Genomic DNA, 10,651 nt, shown 5'->3' with positions numbered 1-10,651 from the left:
TTGATGCAATTTCGGGAACTGAGGACAAGAAACCAAATATTATAATAAAAGATGCTCCCATTGTTCTTGCCACTCAGGAAATTCTAAGGGTTTTGGGAGCTGTGAGCCGGGAACTGAAAGAAAACAAACATATATTTGAAGACGTGTGTGTGTGTGTGAATGAAATATATTTTGGTCTTCTGAATGACCAAATATATATTCATTATAAATCACAATATTGCAAACACCAATCGATACTCAAACAAGCTAAGATTTTTGAGGAATACATTTTGGGAAGTGCTCACTAATCTTTGGAAATAAAGCACAAAATTTAGTCTCGAATAATTGTTTTAAAATATGCCGAGTCTGTTTCATTCTTAAACTCTTCTAGAGTGAAGAACGTGTCTGCCAACTGGAATCCCATCATTAAGAACAAGGCAGGAGTAAGGTGAGGCTGCATACAAGGAGGAGGTGACACTTTATATATAAGCCAACTGTCGCGTGCACTGCTGTCTGCAAAATTTCACACGGACAAGCAAAGAAACAAAGAATGCTTGCCATCTCATTTGGTGACAGTCACAAGGCAATACTCATGGTAGAACACGCCCCTTATCAAAAAAAAAGCTCATGTAGGTTTTTAATTTTCATTCTTTAAATTGAAAAACTGGTCTATATCTCTGCAAAGAGCTAATTTATATTTTAGGCTGCATATATAACGGACAAATAGAGTGTTAACAGTCACTTAGAAAAATTCCATTAATGAAGAGAATGAATCCGCGAAAATTTTGTAATTGGCAGACCTGTGGATTTCCTGACTAACCATCTTGTAACTGAATATTGACACGTGATGTCACCATCTGGGTTTAGTTTTGTAATTGGATTTGGCACCAAGTACTAATACTTAGCCTTGAACTAGTGAGAAAAGACTAGAGTGTGGGCTTTATATTCAAGTGAGTCATTTGCACCAAGTGAAGACCAAATCATGTCATGGCATGTTGTACAAATTAACAGTTGAAAATAGCTTGACAATAGGAAAACGGTTGGAAGAATTGAAACAGTACATGTTCCTTGGTATTATAGATGTTGCAGAGCCCAGCCACAGGGGCCACAACAGTCAGTATCATACATGTTTTCTGCAGTGTTCTCCTTTTCATAGATATTATTTTGTTATTTAATTAGATTTTTTTTTATTTTATAGTACCAAGAGAGCTATTAGAAAAAGTTTGTACCTAGTTTTATGTTTTGTACAGGCAGGCTTTGGAGATACTGCAGTCTGGGTTACAGCTAATATCGCAATAAAGCAAGACACATGAATTTTTTTGGATTCCTAGTTCATCTAAAAGTTACGTTTACACTATATTGTAGTTGAACTGCGCAATGAATTATATATGTATATACCTCAATTTAAAAATACTTTATTGCTAAAAAATGCTGACTATCATCTGAGCCTTTAGCGAGTTATAATCTTTTTGCTGGTGGAGGGTCTTTCCTCAATGATGATGGCTGCTGACCGAGCAGGGTGGTGGTTGCTGAAAGTTGCAGTGGCTGTGGCAATTTAAGACAGCAGTGAAGTTTGCCACATCAATTGAATCTTCCTTTCACAAACGATTTCATTTGCGATGCTGTTAGCATTTTACCCAGAATAGAACTTCTTTCAAAATTCCTCTCAAACTCTGCTGTAGATTTATCAGCTAAGTTTCTGTAACATTCTAAATCCTTTGTTGTCATTTCAATAATCTTCACCAGAAGATTTCATCTCAAGAAACCACTTTCTTTCCTCATCCATAAGAAGCAACTCCTCATCCATCAAAATTTTATGAAATCATAACAGTTCAGTCACATCTTCAGGCTCTACTTCTAATCCTAGTTCTCTTGCTATTTCCGCCACATCTGCAGTTACTTCCTCCACTGAAGTCTCGAGCCTGCAAAGTCATCCATGAGAGCTGGACTCATCTTCTTCAAACTTCTGTTATGTCGATATTTTGACCTCTTCCCATGAATCACAAATATCCCTAATGGCATCCAGAATGGTGAATCCTTTCCAGAGGTTTTTGATTCACTTTGCCCACATCCATCAGAGCAGTCCCCACCTATGGCAGCTGTAGCCTCGTGAAATGCATTTATTGAATAATAAGACTCAAAAGTCAAAATGACGCCTTGATCCATGGGCTGTGTATGGATGTTATGTTAGCAGGCATGAAAACATTAATCTCGTGCACCTCCATCAGAGAGTTCTTGGGTGACCAGGTGCATTATCAGTGAGAAGTATTATTTTTGAAAGGAATCTTTTTTTTTTTTTTTCTGAGCAGTAGGTCTCAACAGTGGACTTAAAATATTCAGTACACCATGTTGCAAACAGATGTGCTGTCATTCAGGCTTTGTTGTTCCATTTATAGAGCACAGGCAGAGTAGATTTAGCATAATTCTTAAAGGCCCTAGGATTTTTTGGAATGGTAAATGAGCATTTTATTCAACTTAGTCACCAGCTGCATTAGCCTCTAAGAGAGCCTCGAAGCTTTGAAGCCAGGCACTGACTTCTTCTCTCAAGCTATGACAGTCCGAGATGGCATCTTTTTAAAAAAACTTCAGTTACAATTGACATTCAGTATTTTATATTAGTTTCAGGTGTCAGCATAGTGGATACATTTATATAATTTACAAAGTGATCCCCCAATCAATCTAGTACCCACTTGGCACTATGCATAATTATTATAGTATTATTGACTATATTCCCTATGCTGTACTTTATATCCCCTTCACTATTTCGTAACTAGCAATTTGTACTTCTTAATCCCTTCACCTATTTCACTCTGCCCCTCAACCCCCTTCCCACCTGGCAACCATCAGTGCTCTGTATCTGTGAATCTGTTTCTGTTTGTTTATTTTGTTCTTTAGATTCCACATGTAAACGAGATCATATGGTGTTTGTCCTCCTCGGTTTGATTTAGTTCACTTAGCATAATACCTTCCAAGTTCATCCATGTTGTCCCAAATGGAAAGATTTCATTCGTTTTATGGCTGAGTAATAATCCATTGTATATATGTACCAGCTCTTCTTTATCCAATCATATCCAAGATATGCTTCTATATCTTGGCTATTGTAAATAAGGCTGCAATGAACATATCATATATGTTTTCAAATTAGTGTGTTGGATTTCTCCAGATAAATATCTAGAAATGAAATTACTGCATCATAAGGTAGTTCTATTTTTTAATATTTTGAGGAACCTTCAAACTGTTTTCCATAGTGACTGCACCAGTATGCAATCCCACCAATGGTGTTTGAGGGTTGTCTTTTTCTCCACATCTTCGCCAACATTTGTTTGTTGATTTATAGATGATGGCCACTGATATGACAGGTGAGATTTGATATCTCATTGTGGTTTTAATTTGCATTTTGCTGATGATTAGTGACATCGAGCATCTTTTCACGTGTCCATTGGCCATCTTTATATCCTCTTTGGAGAAATGTCTATTCAAGTCCTCTGCCCATTTTTAATTAGATTGTTAGGTTTTTCTGTGGGTTTTTTTTTTTTTTGGTGTCGAGTTGCTTGAGTGCTTTATAAATTTTGAATATTAACCTCTTATCAGATATATCATCGGAAAATATCTTCTTCCATTCAGTAGGTTGTCTTTTCCTTTGGTCAATGGTTTCCTTTGCTGTGCAAACATTTTTTCGTTTGATGTAGTCCCATTTGTTTTCTTGTGTTTCCCTTGCCTGAGAAGATATATCCAAAAAATATTACTCAGAGCAATGTCAGAGTTTACTGCCTATGTTTTCTTCTAGGAGTTTTATGGTTTCGGGTCTTACATTTAAGTCTTTAATCCATTCTGAGATTACTTTTGTATATGGTATGAAAAGTAGTCTGTTACAATATTTTGCATATATGTGTGTAATTTTCCAAACACCATTTATTGAAGAGATTGTCTTTACCCCATTGTACATTCTTGCTCTGTTTGTCATAGATTAATTGACCATAGAGGTCTGGGTTTATTTCTGGGCTCTCTGTTCTGTTCCATTGATCTATGAGTCTGTTTTTATGCCAGTACCATGCTGTTTTGATTACTATAGCCTTGTAGTATAGTTTGATATCAGGCAGTGTGATACCTGCTACTTTGTTCTTTCTTGAGGTTGTTTTTGGCTATTCAGGGTTTTTTGTGGTTCCATAAAATTTTAGGATTATTCTAGTTCTGTGAAAAATGCCATCGGTATTTTGACAAGGATTGCATTGAACCTATATATTGCTTTGGGTAGTAGGAACATTTTAAAAATGTTAATTCTTCCTATACATGAGCACAGTATATGTTTTTGTTTATTTACATCTTCAATTTATTTCTTCAATGTTTTATAATTTTCTGAGTACAAGTCTTTTACCTCCTTGGATAAATTTATTTCTTTGTATTTTATTTTTTGATACAGCTGTAAATGAGATTGTTATATTTTCTCTCTGATAGTTCATTATCGGTGTATAAAAATGTAACCAATTTCTGAATGTTAATTTTGTATTCTGCTACTTTACTGAAAGCATTGATCAGTTCTAACAGTTTTTTGGTAGAATCTTTAGGGTTTGCTATATATAGTATCATCTGCAAATGATGACAGTTTTACTAATTCCTTTCCAATTTGGATGTCTTTTATTTCTTTGATTATTTTAGCTAGGACTTCCAATACTACATTGAATAAAAGTAGTGAAAGTGAATATCCTCATCTTGTTCCTGATCTAAGGAAAACACTTTTAGCTTTTCAACATTGAGTATGATGTCAGCTGTAGATTTTTCACATATGACCTGTATTATGTTGAGGTATGTTCCCTCTATTCCTACTTTGCTGAGAGTTTTTTATCATAAGTGGATGCTGGATTTTTTCAGATCCTTTTTCTGTATTTATTGATATGATCCTATGATTTTTATCCTTCATATTGTTTATGTGATGTGTCATGTTAATTGATTTGTGGATATTGAACCAATTTTGCATTCCAGGAATAAATCCCACTTGATCATGGTGTATGATATTTTAATGTGTTGCTGAATTTGGTTTGCCAATTATTTTATTGACAATTTTTGCATCTATGTTCATCAGAGATATTGGCATATAATTTTTTTTTTTTTTTGTAACATCTTCGTCTGGTTTTAGATTCAGGGTAATGCTGGCCTCATAAAATGAGGTTGGGAGCCTTACCTCTGGAATTTTTTGGAATAGTTGGAGAAGGATAGGTCTTATTTCTCTGACTGTTTGGTATAATTCACCCGTGAAGCTGTCCAGTCCAGGACTTTTGTTTGTTGGAAGTTTTTTGATTGCCGATTTGCTTTTGTTATAATCAGTCTGTTCATATTTTCTATTTCTTCTTGGTTCAGCCTTGGAAGATTGTATGTTCCTAGAAATGTATCCATTTTTTCCAGATTGTCCAATTTGTTGGCATATAATTTTACATCGTATTTTCTTATAATCGCTTGTATTTCTGTGGTGTCAGTTGTCACTTCTCTTCCATTTCTGATTTTGAGTCCTCTCTTTTTCTTAATCTCATTAACAGTTTATCAGTTTTGTTTATCTTTGCAAATAACCAGCTCTCGATTTCATTGATCTTTTGTATTTTTTTAGACTATTTTATTTCTGTTCTGATCTTTATTATTTCCTTCCTTCTGCTCACTTTGGGCTTTGTTTGCAGTTCTTTTTCTAGTTCCTTTAGTTATAGGGTTAGATTGTTTATTTGAGCTTTTTCTTGTTTCCTGAGCTAGGCTTGTATTGCTATGAATTTCCCTCTTAGGAGTGTTTTCGCTGTGTCCTATAGATTTTGAGTCATTGTGTTTTCATTCATCTTAAGGTATCTTTTAAATTCTTCCCTTGCTCTCATTGTTAACCCATTCGTTGTTTAGTAGCATGTTATTTAGTCTCTATGTGTTTGTGTATTTTTCACTTTTTTCTTATAATTGATTTCTAGATCCATACCACTGTGGTTGGAGAAGACGATTGATATGAGTTCAGTCATCTTAGGTTTATTAAGACTTGTTTTGTGGCCTCACATGTGGTCTGTATTGGAAAATGATCCATGTGCCTTGAGAAGAATGTATATTCTACTTTCAGGTGAAATGCTTTAAAAATATCAATTAAATCCATTTGGTCTAGTGTGTCATTTAAGGCAGTTGTTTCCTTGTTGATTTTTTGTCTGGCAGATCTGTCCATTGGTGTCAATGGGGTGTTAAAGTCCCCTGCTATGACTGTATTACTGTCAATCTCTCTCTCTGTCAGTTAATATTTGCTTTATGTATTTAGGTGCTCCTCTGTTGGGTGCATACATATTTACTAAGTTTATATCCTCTTGTTGGATTGATTTCTTTATCATTATGAAATGTCCTTCTTTGTCTCTTATTATAGCCTTTGTTTTAAAATCTGTTTTGTCTGATATAACTATTGCTTCCCCAGAATTTTTTGTTTCTGTTTACATGAAATATCTTGCCTAGATGGCATCTTCTTATTCCAATATTAAGCTGTTTTGTCTACATTGAAAATATATTGTTAAGTGCAGCCAACTTCATTAATTACCTTAGCTAGATCTTGTTGATAACTTGCTTCAGCTTCTATGTCAGCACTTGCTGCTTCACTTTGTACTTTTTTCCCCTTAAACCTCCTGAACCAACCTCTGCTAGGTTCAAACTTTTCTTCTGCAGCTTCCTCACCTCTCTCAGCCTTCACAAAACAAAGGAGAGTTAGGACCTTGCTCTGGATTAGGCTTTGGCTTAAGGGAATGTCGTGGCTGGTTTGATCTTCTATCCAGACCACTAAAACTTTCTCTATATCAACAATAAAGCTGTTTTGCTTTTTTATCATTCATGTGTTCACTGGAGTAGTGCTTTTAATTTCCTTCAAGAACTTTTCCTTTGCATTCACAAAGGACCATGACTGGCTTAAGAGGCCCAGCTTTTGGCCTGTCTTGGCTTTCGACATTCTTCCTCAGTAAGCTTAATCATTTCTAGCTTTTGATTTAAAGTGAGTAATGTGCGACTCTTCCTTTCACTTGAACACTTAAGAAGCCATTGTAGGGTTATTCATTGGCCTAATCTCAATATTCTTGTGCCTCAAGGAATGGGGGGCCTGAGGAGAGGGGGAGAGATGGGGGAATGGCCGGTTGGTGGGGCAGTCAGAACACACACATTTATGGATTTAGTTCACTGTCTTATAGGGTGCAATTTGTGGCTCCCGAAAACAATTTTAATAGTAACATCAAAGATCACTGATCACTGTAACAAACATAAGAATGAAAAAGTTTGAAATATTGCAAGAATTACCAAAATGTGATACGGAGACACAGATGAGCCTATGTTGAAAAAAAAAAAGTGCCAATAGAGTTGCTCAACACAGGGTTGTCACAACCTTCAATTTGTGAAAAATATGGTGTCTGCAAAGTACAACAAAGTAACGTAAAGCAAAATGAGATTATCCTGTACACATTTAAGTAACATTACAATACAAATATGGCAGCACTGAGGATCTGATCCACTCTAAAGTAATTGATTACTGTTTTGTAAATAAAAGATGATGAATGATGTAAACCCTGTAACTGTGGTAGAATCGAGTGGGAGAATCTGGAAATGTGTGGAGGTATGTATTGTCCCAGTGGTGGGAGGTTGCTGCAATCAGCTATTGTGATTTAGAGGACAGTGGCTAAATGTCCTGCAAGTGCTCAAAATAGACTTGAAAACAAAGAATCTCTTGGCAAAATGTCAGTAGCGCTTGTGAGATTAGCTTCCTCCCTGTTTTGGTGACTGTATTGTTAGAGATGCATCATAGCTCAGCTCTAGCAATTGCACTAGGCCATACGATCCATACATATTGATAAATTTAATTCATATATCAGGACCCACAAAATAGAGACTGCCCCAGTGGCCTGGCCCATGTCACAAATATAAACCTAAATGTGTCTGCACTTTTGAGAAACACCTGTCAAAAAAATCCTAACATACACCAGTCATAATCCTCCAATTTAGCTATAGCTAGCTCACCTTCCCTTGGAAAATAGGACCCACTTGCCTTATAAGGAAATCCCCAGCCTGCTAGCCAATTATGCCATTTCCGTGGCATCTCTTCTAATGCTCTATAAAACTTGATCTTGCTCCAGATCCATCAGCAGTAGTGTTCACTGCTTGTGAGGCACTGTACCCCCCTAATCCATGGATTGTTTTCCTTTGAATAAAGGCTATCAAATTTGTTAATAAATTGTATTTTTGCCATTTGACAATATGTATATCAGTCTGCCACCTTGCCTTAATATTCTCCCATTCCCTTTTCCTCTTCACTTACAATCATTTATTTATATCCAATCTTATTACATAAAGGATCTGAGTATGTTAGGTGTGCACGCATACCTAATTGACTAAGCGATCATCCAAATTGGACTGGCATTATCTGATAGATCTCTATATTATTTCATTCTCTTATACTAGAGGTGTATGGGTCTATATTCATATATAAAGTCGATCTATTTAGATTATGAGAAATATAAAAATGTCTAGATTGTGGCATTTTTCAATCCTTCATAGCACATAGTTCAGGGCTCTTTTCCCCCTCATTTTATTTCTATATAGTACAAATTTCTTAATCTTTCTTTGCCTCAATTTTACCACCTATAAAATGGAAAAAGGGCACATCACTCATAGGTTTGTCGTGAGGATTAAATGAGAAATAAGTGAGTGTACAATTTAGGTCAGTGACTACCACATATTAAGTGGTTAATAAGATGCAGTTATGTAAAGCCATGTATATTTGCCCCAGTGTGTACATTTGGAGTTTTGATAGTCCCATTAGAAAAATTACTGACATTTTAGAGCTGAATAGAAACAAATATATTGCTACACTGAAGCAAAGTGAAACACAGAATGAGGAGTCACCCATGTCTGATATTAGATAGCTCTAGTGAGTCTTTTCATTTTCGCTTGTGTTTTCCCACATTACCACCCTTCCACCCTGGAGGCTGATAAGAGTTAAGGAACAGGATGACAGTAGAGTTCATATTATTTACATTTATTTAAAATTTAAATGAATTGAGAAAAATGGCATGATAAGAGACCACTTATTTTTAACAACATTTAGAAATAAAGCCATTTCATAAATATAGAAATAAACCACATTCCTTTTTCAAAATCAAGATAAAGCTTTATCCTTTGTGATACTTAAATATCCACTATAACGTGAAGAGTAGCATGTTAATTGCAAGAACATATTTTGATCATCTATCCTACTCGGTGGAAGTTTGGCCAAGAACATGTTTTATTTACATCTTTTAAAGGGATGTCTCCCCCTCCAGTACAGAAATGTACTGAAATTAGTTATCATTAATCTCTAAAGAAGAATCATTATGTTTTTTCTTTTAATATGCTGCTTAGCTCATTGAGCCATACTTTAGTTTACCTTTAGAGTTTAAAACAGCTGTCATCATCAAAGTAGACAAAATTCTTTTATGTTTTATAAATTACCAATGGGAAACTGTGTTTCCCTTGAAATTGCCTTTTTGTGTGTATAATATACCAACCATAGTAGCCAGGATGTTTCAGCTCTGTCACTGAATTTCTTTTGCATTGGGAAAGTTAAACCTAGCCCCGAGCTTCCATAAGTCATACCGCCCAGCTTATTATCCTTGTTTCACCACTGTCATTAAGAAATATCATCTTTTTAGATGAAACAGTACCCTTCAAAAAGATTTACTGTTATTCCTACTACAGTTTTTCTCCTTTGATGAGAAGGAAGATAAAAGGCAAGAAAAATAGTAAAATCATATACAAAACAATACCTTAGCTTTTTCTTCATTTTCATTTTTCTCTGAAATGTATTTACAGTTTGCACTCTGGAAAACCTTTTTCATTACATGATGCATAAACATAAAGAACATGTGGTGATATCCATGGTGTTCGTGGTTAGTTTGCTCTTTGTGCTTATATTTTCTTGCCGTTGGCAAGAAATAAGTGATTTTGCAGTTTTCTTCACTGCCTTTTTATGAGTATAAAAAAGTACTTGATCTTAATATTTTTCATAGATCTTTTGCTAATGCAGTTGTCAAAACCTTCCGTCTCTAGGTTGTTTTTATAGTCACAGCCAGAAGGCGGGTAATTTCAATCACTTGGTAGCATATTAGAATTAAAGCCAAAAGGATCTTTGCATGTTTTCCAATGTGCATTGTACACCAAATAAGGAAGAACGGATGCAAGCTTCGATCAATTAATTCTTGTTATTTCCTTGTCCATTGTAGTGGAGGAATAATAACTTTTCCTCTCCTCTTTTATAGGTCTTGGATAAGACACTCCCAGTGATAAAGAACATAGTAATAAGAGAAAAACAAATTTAATTTGTAAGTATGGAAAGCCCAGGTAGACGAGGCTTCTTGACAAGTCAGGCTCTTGAGAATGATATGCCATCCTGAGCTAGGGAGGAGGTAGGGGTTTGGACTCCAAAGGTGAGGAAGACAATTCACGGGAAGATAGGAGGAGCAAAGGAAAGATACACAAATGATTGACATGCCATGCAGAGACAAAGGGGGGGGAGAGAGAGAGAGTGAGAGTGAGAGTGAGAGTGAGAGAGAGAGAGAGTGAGAGAGAGAGTGTGAGTGAGAGTGAGACAGAGTGAGAGAGAGTGTGAGAGAGAGTGAGAGAGAGAGAGTGAGAGTGTGAGTGAGAGAGTGTGAGT

This window comes from Pteropus alecto, unplaced genomic scaffold, assembly GCF_000325575.1.
Source record: "Pteropus alecto unplaced genomic scaffold, ASM32557v1 scaffold781, whole genome shotgun sequence".
In the NCBI taxonomy this organism is placed as follows: Eukaryota; Metazoa; Chordata; class Mammalia; order Chiroptera; family Pteropodidae; genus Pteropus; species Pteropus alecto.
Note: the sequence above shows the minus strand (reverse complement) of the source record.